This window comes from Podarcis liolepis (assembly GCF_965112155.1).
Source record: "Podarcis liolepis genome assembly, chromosome: 1".
Taxonomy (NCBI): Eukaryota; Metazoa; Chordata; class Lepidosauria; order Squamata; family Lacertidae; genus Podarcis; species Podarcis liolepis.
Window position 1 is genome coordinate 65,441,008 of NC_139554.1, and position 13,831 is coordinate 65,454,838.

Consider the following 13,831-nt stretch of genomic DNA (forward strand, 5'->3'; position numbering starts at 1 on the left):
CCCCCCACTGAAAGTAAGTCATTTTTAAAAATGGGTGTATATCAGAGCCCTGGTCTTCTTCAAAAGGAAGCAGCTTGTGAACATACTATGGTTAGAGGGGAAAAAACCAATTTCTCAAAAGGCCTAGTTTTTTTTAAGGAATGACAGTCATTCACTTCAGAGCAGAAAGCAGAAAGCATTACATGAATGATGCTTCAGAAGTAAGGATGTCAGATAAAATTGCAAAAGTAAGGGATCTTGCATGGAGATGAGCTAAAGTGGAGAGGTTCCAAATCAGGGATTTCTCTGAAAATCAGAGACCTCTGACAGCTTGTTTTGCTGAAAACAAGGTCTCAGGCGAGCTAATTCCTGGCACTATCTTTGCATGTTTTGCAATAGGTTAGTAATTTAGCTTCTCTGTCCTTCTGCCCTTCCTCTCTGAAGAACATTCATGTGTAAAAAGCCTCTGTTGGGTAAAGAAAAAAAAAATCTTACCTCTTAGTCAGATAATTTAACTGGGATGGTGAAAAGCTGACTGAGAGGAAAGACCTGGTAGGGCAAAGTGAGGCATGGCACGTAGTAAGCCTCTTAATATCACTGCTGAATTTGTCATCATTGCAACCTCTTCTTGTGAAAGGCTGCTCCTGGTTTTAGCAGGGCAATAAGCTGATGGAGGCAGGGCTGATGTGCCATGCCATGCCCAAGAAGAGCCTGCTGGATCCGGCCAATGGCCCATCTGTTTCAGCATCCTGTTCTCACAGTGGCCAACCAGATGTCTATGGGAAACTTGTAAGAAGGACCTCAGCACAAGAGCTCTCTCCCCTCCTGTGGTTTCCAGAATCTGGTATTCAAAAGCATTACTGCCTCCAGCTGTGGAGGCAGAACATAGCCATCATGGTTAGCAGCCACTGATAGCCTTAAGAATTTGTCTTTAAAAGTTGTCCAAGTGGGTGGCCATCACTGCCTCCTATAGCTTAACTATGTGGAGGTAGGGATGGGTGTCTGAAAAGCGCAGCAATGCTTTTAAAAGTTTTGATCCAAACCGGGAGATGGCGGGAGACGTTAGGGCTCTGCTTCAGGCAGTCCCAGTGTGATTTGTCAGCAGGCACCACCCTCATTGTCCATTCACTGCCTGGTAAATACCTTGTTCATTTTGTTAAACTTTGTAGGATGCATACACACCATACAGATAAAGCACACCCACCCAAGAATCCTGGGAACTGTGGTTTGTTAAGAACACTGGAAATTTTAATTCAGTGAGGGATAAACTACAATTCCCAGAATCCTTGGGGAAAACCTATGATATAAATGTATTATTATTATTAATTTTGTTTATTGCCCTTCATCTGATATGTACTATGTATGATATGTAAACAGTACAGCCATAAATGCAACTTAAATCTTGCAGTTTGTTTTATACTTTTATGACATTGTGGTTTTTTGTCTATTATTTGTATTTACATTTTAATTGTGCTATTCCTCTAGTAAACTGCCCTTTGGGATGATACAGAAAAAAACCACCATGTCTGTTTGGGCTTGCAGTAGGGAACACAGAGTAAGTGGTCAAATGGGCCCCAAAAGAAACATGGTGTTTAGTACAGAACCTAGAGTGGAAGATATTTGTAGCAATGGCTATGAGCAATGAAGACTCTGCCCTTGTTTATAGCACCCAGGTGCCTGAGACTAGCTCTAGTAAATACCTGGTAATTAACTTTTCTGTCTTATTCTTATATAAGAACAGCGCATACATTTAAACTGAACAAAGAACACATTCCAGCCTACTGTTTTACCTTTGCTTATGCTCCAAAAGGAACAAGAGGTATGATGAATTTGTATGTTTTAGTGTATCTGTTTATCAGTTCCAGGCATATTTTGTTGTAGGCCCTTGTATGATGTATTTATGTACCCCAATCTAGTTTGATTATGCACCAGTATCTAGTTATGCAGATGAAACGTGATCATGAGATTAAGAAATATATATAAATACAAATACCTGTCTTCAGAATGTAGGTGCATGTTTATATGGGATATTAATAAACATGGCCAAGTTATATTTAAGTCCCGCAACAATTGGTAGACAAATCCAAATCCTATCTGAGCATGGAGGAGTGGTGTAGCCACCACTGCACCTTTGGCACTATAGCTCATGCTGCCGGGGACCTGGGCAGAGGGAGATCTCTGACCCTTCACACACACACACACACACACACACACACACACACTACCAGTGCAACTGATGGGTTTGGACTGCACCCTGATTTTTTAAAAACACCAATAAATTCAAACATTTTCACAGTTTAAGACTTGCCATGTTTCTATCAGCGAATGAATAACAACCAACCAACATTTTTGTAGAACTGCTGCTTACAAGGAAATTAATATATGATAATTTTAAATTTCTCAGTTTGGTGGGCTTCCCAGAGTAAGTGGGTCCTCATGTACTGCACAGCTTGTGTGCCACTGACATGACTGGGAACCTAACTTTCTAGCTTTCTTTTTGGTACCACTGAGTGGCCGATTCCTTCTTCTAAACTTCATCATGGACTACAAACCAGTCAACAAGGATACTCTCTAGCTGCAGAACTAGTGAACTTAATAGAACTTGAATAAATATTTCCAGTGCAAATGGAAGCTTGAACAACTTTCAGCCCACAATGTATAGAACTAGTTAAAATTGGGGCTATGCACACATCAGTGGCTTAGGATGCAGTGAGGTTGATTTTTCTCAGTGTTTCAGTTCATATTCTTACATTGCTGTACACAGTTGAGAGGGAGTGGGGATGTCTTCACCTGATTTCTTTCCGTGCTGATCTCCTGTTTGCTGAAGCTGCTATCTGCCCATGTGTCGTCCGCTGCCTTAAATGTACCCACCTCAGCTTACCTTTTTGAACAGGTTGGAAGTTGGTTTGAGGGGTAGCACATCAATCAGCAGCAGTTTCTCAAGAAACTACAGGATAAATATGGATTGCTGCTCAAGTCAAGTGTACGCAGCTTCAAACACCAGTGGTGGGAACGCATTGGAGTCAAAGTAAATGAAAATGGGCGTAGCCAAGGGGGGATCACATGCCCCCCATCAAGTAAAACAATATAAGTACTTTTCTAATTGACCAATCAGGTCGGTTCTGCCTCCCCTAACAAAAGTCCTTGTCCCCCTTAACCAAGTCCTGTACCCCCAACAATATCCTGGCTACGACCATGTACATGGCCCACAAGAACCATTTGCAAATGCAAAGTGGGGCCAGTGTAAGATTCAAGTTTATTGCACCTTGGGAATGAACAAATGTGCATGGTGCATGGCCAGAGTGCGCTTTTCAGGCTTTGTGGTGCAATTCTAGATACCCTTACACCAGTGGTTCCCAACAGAGGGGCAATTTGATTTTGAAGGGGGCAATTGAGAATGAGTTATTATGAGTTAATGGCTTCCTCCACGTGAAAAGGTGGGGGCATCAGTATTTTAGAAGTGCTTAGGTGGGGCATGGTGAAAAAAAGGTTGGGAACCACTGCCTTAGATGGAAGTAAGCCCTACTGAGCTTGGTGGGGTTTTTCTTTCTTCTGCCTAAAGGCGCCCAGCGAGTTAGTCAGGCTACAGGTGTCTGGCCAGAAGACGACGCCCGGTGATCTGCATGTAACGGCGCTTCCTCCCCATTTTTACTTCGTTGACCTGCTCCTCGGCGCTGTCGCTCGCCTACAGAGGTGCTGCTCTGCGAGAGGCCGCCGAGCAGCAGGGCCTCTGCCAAAGCAAGGCGAAGGACGCGCGCTCCTTTCCCAGAGAAAGAGGCGGGTTTAGAGGTCTGATTTCCAGCCAGGAGGCCGGCAGAAACCAGCCGGTGGCGCTGCAGCTGCGGAAGAGGGCGGCCCGCCTATTCTCGTCAGGAGGGCCCCGCAGGCTGGAAACGGAACAGAGACATGTCGGAGCGGGGCTGAGGCTTCCTCACAGCCTCAGGAGCAAAGGGGGCGGCAGCAGCGGCGGCGGCGGGACGACGACGGAGGCAGCTGCGCCCGCTGCCCCTAGGCCCCGCAACCGGAGCAGTAGCGGGGAGAGCCGCCGAAGTGGGCGGCGGCGGAGGAAGCGGCGGCTGCAGGAGTGGCGGCGGCGGAGGCAGCAGGCTGGATCCCTCCCCGGGAAGATGAGGCGGAGGCCCGGGGAGCTGAGCGGGCTGAGCTGGGGCGCGTTCCTCTCAGCCGCCAGGACAAGATGGCAGCGGCCGAGGAGGCGGCGGCAACAGCAGCAGCAGCAGCAGCAGCCGCAGCCAGAGGCTGAGCCCGGCCTGGGAGGCGCCTCCTGGTAGTAGCGCTCTGGTCATGCCGAGGGCTGCTGCGGTGGCGGCGGCGGCGGGGACTGTAGCGCTGCCGAATCTGTGAAGGTGAGAGGCTGGGAGGAGGCGAGCGAGTGACCGAGCGACCCTTCTTCCCCGCTGAGCGGGCAGAGCCAAGCTGAAACGCCCCTTCGTCCCCTCCCCTGCCCGCCACTATGTTTTGGGAGTTGTTGTGAACAAAAACCGAGGGGGCTGAACAAGGTAACCAAATAAAAAAAACATTTTAATTCCCCCCCCCTTTTGGGTAAAAAGATCTCTCCACCTCCGAACTGGCAGTGGATCCCCGTCCCCCTACATACCCCTGGCTTCGACCTAAGCAGCTGGGGGCGCCCCGATCTTGGGCTGTAGGGCGAATCCTGTAGGATCGGTCCGGGAAAGTGAGGCAGGTCAGGTTTTCTCGCCGTCAGTTGACCCTTTTCCGGAACCAGGATTTGTTTGGGAGGCTTTACCACCCTCCTCCCCTCCAAAAAGGGGAAAAGGAAGGCAGGTTTTCTCGGAAGTAGATCCCTTTTGGGACTTCCGAAGAATTGTGCGTGGATTGCAAGTGCCAAGGGGACTGGCTGTACATCCCGAGTTTTATTTAAAGCTAGACGTTGAGTTAGGGCTATCTAGGAGCCTCTAGTTCCCTACCGGATCTGAGAGCTGGGATAGAAGAAATGGTACGAGAGTACCCGCGAGCATGTGCTGAGTTCTGTTTATATTGTACACCCGCACCGGTCCCCGTGATTCTGGGACTAAGAGGACTGGTTGCAAGGTAAGGGCACATGATTTCCAAAACAGGGCTGAGTCCTGGCGCACTTCTTTTTACAAGTCAACTGCTGCCTGACATGGAGGCTTAACCTTCGCACATCTTCTTGCTCCATCGGATGAAGCTGGTGACTCAGTAAAAAAAAAAAGGCTTTTAAATGCTGAAGACGGAGCCACATTTTCTAAAACAAAAACAAAACCCACATTTCCTCTGTTGCCTTTTTTCCAGTATAAATTGACGAGGTCGAATTAGGAAGATAGTGAGGCTTGCTGCCACCAACAGCTCTGAGAGCCAACAGATTAGTACTGTACTGTATATAAATAGTTCAGCTCCATTTCGTAGTATCGCTCCCATTCTTGCTTTCTGTGGCGGTCTTTTCCTTTGGCAACCAGAATTTTCTCTTTTGTGTGTCTCCCACCCGTTTGCACTTTTGCTAGATAAGCCTGTTCGGGCCTCTGTAAAACTAACCTTTAGGATCTCTGGATATGAAAGAAGAAATGTGACACGACTGCTCCGCTTGCAACTTGCTAGGGCAGCAGGAAGGCGTGGTCGCAAGCTACTCTAGTTACAAGGGATTATTGCTTTCCTTTGGGACTCAGGGGTAATTTGCAACTGTAGTTTTGGGAAAGTAATGTCTATTTCCATGTCAGAGAGGGGAAACGCCAACTTAAAATGGTACGTGAAGTGAACATTTGATACTGGCAGTAATTCAGAGCTACAGGGGCTTAAAGTTGATGTAGAATTTAAAACTAATAATCACTTAGTCTTTGATTTCTTTTAAGTGAAATGCTGGTTTTTGTATTTTGTTTTTCCCCTTCATATTCTGATATAGTTTATTCACTGTAAAACGAAGTACTGTGAAATGATACTGTTTACTTTATCTAGCATTTTAGTTTGTCGTTTTTTGTTGCTTGGTGACAAGCTTAGATACTGATTTGAACAAGAACCGTGTGTAGTCAAGGTTTATTGATTTTTAGATTTTAAATAACTTGATTAAATAAACATTAAACTTTGATATCTGTTACAGGATTCCAGTGCTTTTAGTACAGCAGCTTTATACCCAAACACTTGTTTGGATAACTAACAACTTGTCACATTTTCAACAAGATTTAGGGGGCAATCCTAATCATGTCTACTCAGAAGTAAGTCCTGTTGAATTCAGTGGGACTTACTCCCAAGTAAGTGGGGCTAGGATTTCACTCCAATGTACTATGACATTTACATTATTTTTCTCATTCTATAAACATATTCATCTAAATTTATCTTTGGATAGAGATTTTGTGCATGTTTTGTAGGCTAAAAATGTTGAGTTCTCTTGGCCAGAGATATTGGTGTCTTATTCTCGTGTGCCTTGTGAAACCAGATACTTGGATATGCATGTAGCTAATTTTGTAAATGCACTTATTTTAAGCCATGACTATGCACTAAGTGCTATATAAAGTGTACTGTTAATCATTGGCTCTTTGTTTTGTGGTGTTCACATCTATTCCTTTTCTAAATTAACAAATCAAGAACAATGATTTTTGGCATTCCCTGTGTACTTTTCTTGATAGTTGTTGGATTCTTGTATGACACTAAATAGGCTATTGGAATCTTATTTTTGTGGAAATAAAATCTTGACATCTGTGTATAGCCCTTCTTAGAAAACTAATTAAAAAGTCATGATGCTCTTTTCTTCCTCATAGTAGGGCAGTTATGATGCTGAGTATAGTATTAACTGAAACTACTAAAGCTATAATAAGGTTCATTGTTTGTTTGAATTTTAGTTTCATACGCGTGACAAGGAGTAAAGATGTTCTGACAGCTTTTAGAAGTTTGGCTTGTTGGAGACCTTTTGTAAATGCAGTGTTAACATCAGACTATTTCTTCTGTAGTGCTAAAGTGCCTAATATTAATAAGCGTGTCATTGCGCACACAGATTAAGAAGCACGTAACTAGGTCATGGCTCTAGTATAGAGTTTGTGAATGAGCCAAGCTCTCTTAAAAGGTAATGATTCCATGGAAAAAATATTACATTGGTCACACATAGCTGACCTACTCGAGCTTATTATTATCATGGGTAACTATACATGAACTATATAGCCTATAAATAAGAACTCTGGCCTATATTGTTTGACTTAGAAAAACAGTACAACCCTGTACCTGTCTACTCAGAAGTCAGTTCAGTGAGGCTTACTCCCACATAAGTGGGTATAGGCTTGCAACCTAATTATTTGTAATGTTTGGAAGCTTCTCAAACTCTGTAATCATATTTTTGTTGATGTAAGTATTAGTGGACAATCTTATCTTTTTATAGTTCAAATTTTTTTGTATGCGAACTAATGACATACATAAGGACGGTAATAATAATAACAATAATTTTATTATTTATACCCCGCCCATCTGGCTGGGTTTCCCCAGCCACTCTGGGCGGTTTACAACAGTAAGTGGTTGAAAAGTCAGAGGGTGGTATCTGATTAAGTTGTACTTCAGAGTGGGCACATTGAAATGCGTAGACTTAAGTATGATGTTGTCTGGGGTGGGGAGCCTCTGGCCTGGGAACTGAATGCTGTACTCCAGCCCTTCCAAGCATCCCTAGGCTATATTCTTTTGTTGGGCCACACCCCCCATTGGCCCTGCTTCTTGCCATCCTCAAGTGCTTTTGCCTGTCTGTCTGAAATGTGATAATGCCTCTTGCTTGTGTAAATGGGAAGGTGAGGGTGCACATATAGAAATCTCTTATTTTGTGTAGCTAGAATGTGTAGCCCAATGTACAAAAGGAAGAGTTGTACCTGCTGCTTTGCATATTTTTGCCTCTGGGCTTCCCCATTACTGATATGCTTCCCCCAGAGACTGAAAAAGGTTCCCCACTGCTGACCAACCCCCTTTCAATAAGACTGACTTCTGAGCAAACATAGTTGAAGTCGGCCTGCTAAGTGGTTACTTTCCAGAATGCTTAGTCGATAGGGAATTCTGAAACAAATTTTACATTTAACTTGGCTGAATTTGATGAAGTGAAAGTCATACATAGGCATTTGCTTGGATTTGAGGAAGGCTGAGAAAAAAACTATTTCAGTTACTTGTCCTTTAAGACGTGGGTGGCGCTGTGGGTTAAATCACAGAGCCTAGGACTTGTCGATCAGAAGGTTGGCGGTTCGAATCCCCGTGACGGGGTGAGCTCCCATTGCTCGGTCCCTGCTCCTGCCAACCTAGCAGTTTGAAAGCACGTCAAAATGCAAGTAGATAAATAGGTACCGCTCTAGCGGAAGGTAAACGGCGTTTCTGTGTGCTGCTCTGGTTCACCAGAAGCGGCTTAGTTATGCTGGCCACATGACCCAGAAGCTGTACGCCAGCTCCCTCGGGCTATACAGCGAGATGAACGCCGCAACCCCAGAGTCAGCCATGACTGGACCTAATGGTCAGGGGTCCCCTTTACCTTTACTGCTCTATAACTTTTCGTAATTCAGTGACAATCATTCATTTACTCTCCTCCCCCTCCCACAAACCATATGTCAAATACCTTAAGTAGGGGCCAGACAAACACCCCTGGACTAAACTAACATGTTGAGTGGCATCCTAGTTGTCAACCCAGAGGCAACGATGTGTAAAGAGATCAAGGTGATTTAAATTCCCAAGAAAAAAAGGTTGGTTTAAAAAACTGATGTAAAACAAGTGTTTAGTGTTTTAATTTGTATTTCCTGAACAAGCCTACATATAGTAATATAGCAACCAATAAATTGTAACTACGGTAAATAGCTCCCTTAAATTTACTTTGAAGACTAATCCAAAACTCTGACCATGAAGTCCACATCCATTTTTGTGCTACAGGATCTGTTTGCTTAGACGGGGGGGGGGGGGGGAGAGGGGTTTGTTGTGATTTTAAGGGTGTCTTTTTGGCACTTTTTTTTGCACATGTAAGAACACTAAGCAAGTTCCTATACTTGAATGCTAAGTGCCCAGAACTTTTCTTATTTATTTTATTTATAAACCTGTCCACCACATTGAGCCCAGGACAGATTACAACTAAATGCAGACTTGAAACAAGCAGGCCAGCACCACGTAAAAATATCTTTGCAAGATTTCAAAGATTTCTTTGTGTTTTCTTTAACGTCAGAGCAGGCTGGTGCAGGCTGCTTGGGGAGGAAGAATAGATAGGAAAGGCTGCTTAAGCCTTTTTGCCTATTATAACTTTTTGAACTACTATTTGTATTGCAGAAGTTATTAGCCTGCCAGCCTTTCCTCCTGCATGTGAAGGTTCGTTCCATGAGAGCCTGAAAAGGAAATAAATATATAAATGTTATTGTTTACACAAGTTCCTTTGCCAGTTGCCTGGAAGCAGATCTTATTTACCAGTGGCGGCTTTTTAGAAGCCTGCTATGTTTTCTTTCTGTCCCTTGTCTCATAATATCAGGTACTGCTACTTGTTTTGTCTCCAGTATTTTCCTCCCGTATAAATTAAGACACGATTATGTCACTCCCTAATTACCTTCTCACCGTCAAGTCGAGAAGTGCTGTTGTTTTCCACGTTACAGTTCAGTGCAATGTTTCTGGTTAATGGTACTTAAAATAGCACTGACTAGTTGTGCTTGGCATCATGCCCTTGATGTCTTCAGTTTTCATAACAGTTTCAATTCGGGTATGATTTTGAATAATTTGTTGGGTTTTGACCCTCCGTTTACCAGGAAGTTGTAATGTGTGTTAGAATAAATCTGTAAAGATTAAAAAACCCCACCAAAAGTATAGCTGCACAGATGCTTTGGGCAGGGGGTGGCGGCAGTCTGAGTATGAGCCATATGTTGGCAATTGCTTGCACTTTGTAACTTTGCTTCTCAACCGCTGTTGCATTTAATCTATTTTGATAAGGGAACCTGTTACTGGAATGCTCCTGAAATACAAGATTGAGCTATGAGAATCCTAAAGTTGATCAGTGCATGCACCAGCTGTACAAGCATTCTACTTTTATTTTAAGTATGCAGCTATTTTAAAAGTGTAAAGTTGGATGGTCCTTTTACTGTCACTTTTTACCAAACCTAAAGATCCTTCCGAAACTTACCAGATAAGTTTTTGTTTTGGCACAAAACCCCCGTTAGTAAAAAGTAGTCCCCTGAATATTTGCAGTTCTGTTTAGTTGGCGTACCCCACAATTGTTATATGGAAATGATTTCGGAATAGAAAAGATTGTCTTTTTGGGGGGGTGGAGGGAGGGAAGTATCCTTCATGTCACTCTCCTCTCGTCACTTGGTCTAGAAGTGGCTGCTAGGCTTGCATCTATATTCATTGCAGCATTATGACATTGTAGTGAGTTGCTATAAAAATCAGGCAGAGGTCTTAACAGAGGCATAACATGTGACACTATCACCTGTGAGTACTGTGTGTAATTATGTAGTGTTTTACATCAAGCTTCCATTAATGTGGGATTATAGCTTGGCTCTGTGGTGCAACCTTAACTGATCCTCTTGATGAATCCCTCCATCTTCTGGAGCAGTTCAAAATGCCTTCCAGCTAGTAACCGTTGGTTCTGATTATTCAATCTACTTAATGTGTGCCTTTGGGCAAGACAGACTTGGAAAAATTAGGGAAATAATGCTCTCAGTTGATAAAACATTAGTGTGTGTCAGAAAAGTTGTGAAATCTTTCAAATAAAGTGGGTTTCTATAAGAAGGGTGATGTAAAAAATGTTTTTAGTAAATAAAGCTTGGGGTGGTTCTAGAGCAGGGTGGCACAACTTTTCATACCAAGTGGGCCGCAAGAGTACTTTGACATGGAAGCCACGGGCTGCATAGTGCCTTGTTGCATGGGAAGGGGAACAGGAGGCCAAATTTCACATGTTCGCCCCAGCCCTCATGCTGCCTTCCCAAAGCTGAGTAAGCTGGGCTTTGGGAAGGAAGTAGGAGGCTCCGGCAGGGTCCTAGAGTACTCCTTTTTTCCTTCCCAAAGTTGGGAAAGCATTAACTAGACTTTGGGAAGGAAGCTGGAGGACTCATGAACACCGTCAGAGCCCTCATGCCTCCTTCCCGAAGCCCAGCACTTTGCTAACCTGGCTTTGGGAAGGTAGTGCAAGGGCTACGGGGAGGGGAGAAGCATAAAAAGTTGTCAAGGGCCACATGTGGCCCCTGGGCCATGTGCTGGACTGCCCTGTTCTAGAGGAAAGGTTAAATGTCTGCATTGACTTGATGATCCTTAACCAGTGTTAGAAACTGAGACACGAAAACTGGGAGCTAAATGGCACCTTAAACCTAGGTTATGGGCACAACAACTGAATGTCTAGGTGCACTTTTTTATAACAAGAATACAAAGGTGAAAATGAATGAACTGCAGCTAAAATATTATGTTCATTTTTCACATGGTCTAGTCCTTCCCCTGCCCACCTCCTTAGTACTCTTAACAGAGTTTTATCTCCAGTCTTCAGAGAGTAGCTGGAAGCGGGGAGGCAGAAAAAATCCCTCCTTTCCTTCCACTCTGCAGTTTTAATCTGAAATCTTAGGCACGGTACTGCGTCCAGAGCTCAGAAAGTACTCATGCTAACGAAATTCCCTGTTGCAAAATGCACCTAGAACAATGATGGTTTCGGACACTGTCCTTAACTCTTCCATTAATATATTTACATACAGGGTTGGCATTATGCTGTATTTTGAAAGAATGCACTGTTGAGATACTCCATTTTATTTTGACTGTTTATTGGCAAAGCAAGTCCTTGAATTGTCATAGATGTACTACAGGCACTGTTATTTGCATGAAGAAATACTTCCTGCCTGTTGACTTGCACAGTGGAGTAGAAATGTTTTTGTGTATTATGTGTTTAATGACATGCAATTCAACATGTGTTGCTTGGAATTTATCTGCTTTAGCATGCCTTGAATTTCATTCCCTGCAGCAAAAGTGAAGGCAGGTAGAACAGGCCTAGACTGGAGCAGGTCTTTGAAGAATCCTGTTGTTGTTTTTTCTTGCTCAACTGTAGAAAATTAATTTTGTTAACAGGCATGTCTCTTCTTTTCTTCTGTTCACAGTATATCTACAAAAATAAAGATTAGATGGACAAGTTAGTTTGCTTTTCTGAACTTACTTTAAAAACTCTAAAAGGATTCTCCTATGTTTTAAACAAATCAGTTACCAAGACTATTTAAGTAGTAATGGGAGAAAGGCTTTTCCCAGTACAGTGGTACCTCGGGTTACATACGCTTCAGGTTACATATGCTTCAGGTTACAGACTCCGCCAACCCAGAAATATTACCTCAGGTTAAGAACTTTGCTTCAGGATGAGAACAGAAATCGTGCAGTGGCAACGCAGCGGCAGCAGAAGGCCCCATTAGCTAAAGTGGTGCTTCAGGTTAAGAACAGTTTCAGGTTAAGAACAGACCTCCAGAACGAATTAAGTTCTTAACCCGAGGTACCACTGTAAATACTCTGGAAAATTATTGATTGGCAACTTACAAGGTTAAAATACCAGCTGCCATCCTTAACCAGCTAACAAGCTTGTGTTAGGAATGAAGATGAAGTGAGAAGTTTTAGCTACCTTTATATCTACCACTGAGTACTATCCTAGTGTGTGTTATGCCTGCTGTCTTTCTCAAAGTTCCCCTCTTAAGGGACCGTGGTGTTTAGGATCCAGAGTAAAAGTCACACAAGAGGCATGTGTAACAGCGTCTCCCTCAGAGGTTTTCAGAGTCTGGGACAGGGGTCAGCAAACTTTTTCAGCGGGGGGCTGGTCCACTCACCCTCAGACCTTGTGGGGGGCGGACTATATTTTGAAAAAAACAGAATGAATTCCTATGCCCCACAAATAACCCAGATATGCATTTTAAATAGAAGGACACATTCTACGCATGTAAAAACACACTGATTCCTGGACTGTCTACGGGCTGGATTTAGAAGGCGATTGAGTTTGCCTTAGTTTGCCTACCCATGGTCTGGGAGCTGGGGAGTGACAAATAGAAAAATCAGAAAACATTGAGTTGAAAAAAACAGCTGATGTGGAAAGGGTTATGCAGCATCTCTCCTATTCCCCTGCTTCTCATCACAGCCTCCTGTGGCTGCTTTTCATTTTGTAAGAGTCCTGTGGGGGCACACGCACCATCTGGTTTGTCCTTGACAGGAAGCAGGGGAGAAATAGGTGCCTAAAAACTTAGGTGTAGCACCCCCTCTGTATCTCTGCCAATTTAGGTAGGATTTTTGCTGAAAGTTGCCATGACTACATTTCCACTGCCATGAGTGACCCATAGCCATATTATGGCCTGGCTGTAGTTCTCTTTTTTTCTGTTTCTGCTGCTTTCCCCATCACTGCCCTTCCCACCCCCAATCTGTAGTTGCTATTTAGAGATGCCCAAAGTGCTTTAAAACACTGTAATTGTGCTCTGTAATAGTTTTGAATTGTTGACAAAGGCCTTATTGATAAGCTATGGTTTAATGTGAATGAGCAGTATGCTAGTTAGCGCATGCTGCTCAAAAGTTTCCACAGTGCACTTTCTCCACGCCTGCTGTGCCACAGACGAAACAAACCAGAGTCTGGCTTGTCATTCCTCAAACAAGCAGGAATTTTGGATTATACAGAATTCCTGCTTGAATAATATGAGCTGCCATGATGTTATTTTGTTGCATTTCATTAACTTTTGTATTAGTCAAAATGAATGACTGAATTGTATGTCTGTATCAGGGGTCAACAACCTTTTTCAGCTGTGGGCTGGGCCATCGTCCCTCAGACCATGTGGTGGGCCGGCTATCTATCTATCTATCTATCTATCTATCTATCTATCTATTTTTTTTGGGGGGGATGAACGAATTCCTATGCCCTACAAATAACCCAGAGATGTAT

At 43.5% G+C, this 13,831-nt stretch overlaps 1 protein-coding gene across 8 annotated transcripts in view; it reads left to right on the forward strand.

Moving 5' to 3' along the window:
• The first annotated feature begins 3,127 nt into the window (after window positions 1-3,127).
• Window positions 3,128-13,831, forward strand: part of HIPK3 (homeodomain interacting protein kinase 3) — a 64,717-nt gene continuing 54,013 nt past the window's right edge. Inside the window, exon 1 of one of the 8 annotated variants that reach the window (XM_083462470.1) lies at window positions 3,128-4,496. The gene's annotated coding sequence lies outside the window, so the exon portion shown is untranslated. Of the gene's footprint in view, window positions 4,497-4,622; window positions 5,050-5,588; window positions 5,719-13,831 lie in introns of those variants that run through there. The other 7 variants (XM_083462468.1, XM_083462474.1, XM_083462472.1 and 4 more) reach the window with 7 other exon arrangements.